The following is a 5,361-nucleotide window of genomic DNA, read 5'->3' on the forward strand; positions in this document are numbered from 1 at the left end:
GCAGGATCTGGCCAGCGTCAATGCTGTGAATTTAAAATTGCACAATGCCCAGTTATAATCCAACTCGCTTTGGAAGCGCTGGTGATCACTGTAACAGATGAAAGGCTTCAACTAAATTTGTTTGATATTATATTCCATGACCCTGCCATCCTGTTGCTATAAATTCTGTGCCTTAGGATTGTGCTCCACAACCACCTGATGAAGGGGCAGTGCTCTGAAAGCTAGTGCTTTCAAATAAACCGGTTGGACTGGAACCGAGTGTTGGGTGATTTTTAACTTTGTACATCCCCTGTCCAACACTGGCACCTCCACATTATGATTCTAATCGATTGGGTGAGTCTGTTTGAAGGAAAAGAAACAACTGGCAAATGGGAGGCTTTTCAAAGTGTGATCTGAAGAATCCAGGACCAGTCTGCCCCATTGGGATAAAGGGAAATGCTGGCAGGGTTAGGGATCCTTGGCTGGTGTGGGATAATAAGGCTCTGGTCTTGAAATGAAGACTGCATGCATTGGGTTTAAGCTTTCAGTATCTACATAAACTCTTCTATTCTTAAAGACACCATCAATCTGTGGAGACCCTACAAACCTCTCAGTCCCTGTAACACTCCCAATCTGCAGAAGTCATTCCAATGCCTGTGACTCTTTCAATCCAGTTCCTACAAGACCCACTATCTGTGTGATATCTTTTCATTGCCAGCACCCACCCTGTCAATGTAACATGCTCTAGTGTCTCCATTTATCTACTCATTTCCATAATCTTCTCCAGCTCTTACATGTGTAAACGTCTCCCTCCCCTACAACCCTTCCCACTCTGACTAAACTGGAGGAGGTTACTAATGCTCCCTAATCTGTGAAACTGTCTCCAACCAAAATTGCTGTCTTTGTCACTTGGAGAATCTGTCTGATTCCACACCCTCTTTATCTAAATAACCTGCAGAACCTCAGCCTTCCTGTATCTATAAACATCTTCAGTCACGACTACCCTCCATATGTCTATTTGTTTTTCTAATCTGTACAACCCACTTTATCTCTGTACTCAGCTCCATTCACCTGAAACATTCCTGTCTGTGTAAAATACCACTATCCTTATCCCTGTAAACTGCTCCATTCCTCCCAACCTCCCATCTCCATGAACTCCTGTAGGCCCGCCAGCTCTCCACATTTCTGTAACCTCCTGTGGCTCTGTGCCCCTCCCTCTCTGTGAAACCACCTCCAGTCCCCACACCCCTCCCAGTCTGGGCCATCTGCTCCAGATCAGACCATTGCTGTCTCTGTTACCTCATACAACCTTAGCAACGCCTCCTATTTGTGTCACTTCATTCAGATCACAACCTCTCCCGCTTCCCGAAACCTCTTGCTGCCATCATAACCCTTGCTATTTAGAACATGGATTAGCACATTCCAGTACAAGCCCTTCCGCCCTCAATATTGTGCTGACCTTTTATCCTACTCTGAAGACGAAACTAACCTGCATACCTTACATTTTACTGTCATTGATGTGCCTATCCAAGAGTTGCTTAGATATCTGGAATGCGTCTGAATCTACCACGGCTGGCAGTCCATTCCACACACCCACCACACTGTGTCAATAACATACCAGTCCCGTCCATGCCGACAGGATATCCCAACCCCATCTAGTCCTACCTGCCAGCACCTGGCCCATATCCCTCTGATATCTAAGCTAAACCTTCCGCCAATTACCTTAAACTTATGTCTCCTTGTGATCGCCATTTCACCATGGGAAATAGTCTCTGGTTATCCACTCCATCTATGCCTCTCATTCCCTTGTACACCTCTATCATGTCACCATTCTTCCTCCTTCGCTCTGATCAGAAAAGCCCCAGCTTCTACAACCTACCTTCTATGGGCATGCCCTCCAGTCCAGGCAGCATCCTGTTCAATCTCCTCTGCACTGTCTTTAAAGCTTCCACATCCTTCCTATAATGAAGCAAACAGAACTGTTCACAATATTCCAAGTGTGGTCTAACTGAGGTTCTGTAGAGCTGCAGCAAAACCTCGCATCTCTTAAACTCAATCCCCCTGCTAATGAAAGCCAATACACCATATGCCTTCTTAACACCCTGTCAACTTGGGTGGTAACCTGAGGGACACAGGATCCCTTTGTTCCTGCACGCTGCTAAGAATTCTGCCTTTAACCACATAAAGGCTTTCTGCAGAATCCTCCAATCTCAAACTATGCCTACCTTTGTAAGTTCCTCCAGACCCTACAACACTCATAAACTGTGAAACCTCCTCAAGTCCCTATATTCCTAATGTCTGCAAAATCCTGCCATCCTGATGTCCCTCCATATCTCTGTAACCCCCACCATCCTCCAGTGCCTTCTAGGGAACATTGCAGAGGAAGGAAGAGTTGGAGAGTCTGGGCCATGTTACGAGGTATGAAGGGCTGCAGAACCTGGAGGATGGTACAAATGTAGGAAGGGACTTGGGACCTGCAGGAGGTTGCGCAATTCATAGAACCTGCAGGATGTGACCGAGGATGGCTTGTGGAACCTGGAGGATATTATGATTTGAACCGCAGGTAATTTTTGATTGGACCATTCAGCCGATCTTACAGTCATAGAGATGTACAGCGTGGAAACAGACCCTTCAGTCAAACCCGGCCATGCCGACAGGATATTCCAACCCAATCTAGTCCCACCTGCCAGTACCTGGCCGATGTCCCTCCAAACCCTTTCTATTCATATATCCATCCAAATGCTTCTTAAATGTTGCAATTGTACCATCTGTAAGATTGGCTGAAAGATCCAATCAAAAATTACCTGTAGTTCAAATTATAACATCCTCCAGGTTCCACAATACATTCACGGTCCCATCCTGCAGATCAGATATCTCAACCCAATATAGTCCCACCTGCCAGCACCCGGCCCATCTCCCTCTAAACCCTTCCTATTCATACATCCATCCAGATGCTTTTTAACTGTTGCAGTTGTACTAGCCTCCACCACTTCCTCTGGCAGCTCATTCCATACATGTCCTATCCTCTGCGTGATAATGTTGCCCCTTAGTTCTCTTTTATATCTTTCTCCTCTCACCCTAAACCTTGCCCTACAATTCTGGACTCGCACACCCCAGGGGAAACACTGTCTATTTACCTTATCCATGTCCCTCTTGATTTTATAAACCCCAATAAGGTCACCCCTCAGCCTCCGACTCTCCAGGGAAAACAACCATCGCCTGTTCAACTCTCCCTATAGCTCAACCCTGGCAACATCCTTGTAAATCTTTTCTGAACCCTTTCAATTTTCACAACATCCTTCCGATAGGAAGTAGAACAGAGTTGCATGCAGTCTTCCAAAAGTGGCCTGACCACTGTCCTGTACAGCCGCAATATGACCCCCCAACTCCTGTACTCAATAGTCTGACCAATAATGTATACCAAGCGCCTTCTTCGCTATCCTAACTACCTGTGACTTTGCATAGACAGACAGAGTGGCCTGAGGTCTTCTGAGTAATGTTAGTTCAGTCTAAGCTGGTAGGCGGAGGCAGTGAAGTATTTGCAGTGCTGTCTGATGAATGGTCGAGAAATAATGCACATGTCAAACAGGCTATTGTAAGTGCTTATGGATTGCTTATGAAACGGAAGCCACGACAATTCCCTGTACTGTACCATCGCTAACTGACAAAGCTCCTTCAGACCTATATCCTCCAAATTGTTGAAACATGCTATCACCATGGCAACCCCCATTATTTCCAAACATTGTTGAGTCTCTAAAACCATCCCTATCAGTTTAATCTACTCCTCTGCATACAACACTCCAGGTCTGTGTAATCTCTTTAAGTCCTTCAGTTCCTATATACCTATGTGTAGGTGTGACTGCTTGGATGATAATACAGGAGTCATGGTTAGCAAGTTTGGGAGTGAGACTGAAATTGGTGATAAAGTGGACAGTGAAGAGGGTTATCGAAGAGTACAAAGGGATCAACAGTACAGCTGGGTCAGTGAGGTTAGAAAGAACAGGTGGAGAAATGCAAGATGTTGTATTGTGGTAAAACAGACCAGGCTGGACTGGTAAAGTAAACGTTCGGGCCCTTGTCAATCAGTGACCCAGGGACGCAGATACACAGTCTTTTGAAAGTAGCGTCATGGGTAGACAGGCTGGTGAAGCAGGCGTTTGGGATGGTTACCCTTCATTGGGCAGAGCATTGAGAGTAGGAGTTGGGATGTCATGGTGTATCTGTACAGGACATTAGTGAGGTCACTGTATAAGCATTGTTGATTTTCTGGAAAAAATCAACTTGTTCACGTGTGTCCTTCAGGGAGGGACATCTAGCATTCTTACATGGTCTGGCTCACATGTGACTCCAGTCCCGCAGCAATGTGGCTGACTCTGAGCTGCCTCTAGGCAATTAGCAATGGGGTAATGTATGCTGGTCCATCCGGTGACATCCTCAGGCCGCGAATGAATCAATGAGAATACATATCTCCATCCCTAACTCTGCAAACAGCTCTAGCTGCAGCAATCCGTACTGGCTTTGTAACATTGTTCAGGACTTTGCCTCTCTCTGTAACACCCTCACCACCTCCAGAACCTTCAATTCTCCCTGTTCCTATCATCTGACAATGTTTCCTCTTCCTACTGCACTCCTCCTGCTAGGAGAATCCATAGCGATCTCTTTAACAAATGTGTCCAAGTTTCTAAATGCTGGCTTCTCAGAATTGATCGTTTTTTTTTCATCTCTTAATCAAATCTGTTAAGTCCTGGGCCAAGACCGTCCGAAGTGGGGAAAGAGCATTGGGAAGGTGTTGAGCACCTCGAAACTTGCTGTGGTGAAAATAGGAATCCAGCAGAAAACAGCACAAGGAGAGCGCTGTCACGCCAACGCCCCACCCACCCCTTCCCATGTCCACCTCATGCCCCATGTGTAATAGTGTGTGTGGAAGGCCACATCGGTTTGTACAGCCAACTCTAGACTTTCCCACCCTCGCCCCGAGATTGGGAGAGAGTCAGCCTCATCTGTGAGCCACCGCCAAAGAGATGATGAGATATGAAGGTTGAATCCCCTCACAATTATCCCAGTGCCTTTGTTACAAATTCAAACAATTCCCTGTTAATACAGTGTCTAGTAATGTGATATCACTCAGTATCTCTCCATGTGGTACCCCTCGCTGTGTCGGTCTATTTGCTGCCTCTGGCAGCATTTCTCCCTCTTACAGATGCTCTGAGATGCTGAGTCAACAGAATTGTCCACTCCAGATAGACGCAGCAGCACATACAAGGGATGGAGACTGGGATTCTCGAGATCTCTGCTGGACTCAGTGCCACTCTGCATGAGTTATCCTCATTACATCAGTCTAATTTCCCATTCTGTCTATTTCTGTCTCATGCAGGTAATCAG

This window comes from Hemiscyllium ocellatum, unplaced genomic scaffold (assembly GCF_020745735.1).
Source record: "Hemiscyllium ocellatum isolate sHemOce1 unplaced genomic scaffold, sHemOce1.pat.X.cur. scaffold_915_pat_ctg1, whole genome shotgun sequence".
Classification (NCBI taxonomy): Eukaryota; Metazoa; Chordata; class Chondrichthyes; order Orectolobiformes; family Hemiscylliidae; genus Hemiscyllium; species Hemiscyllium ocellatum.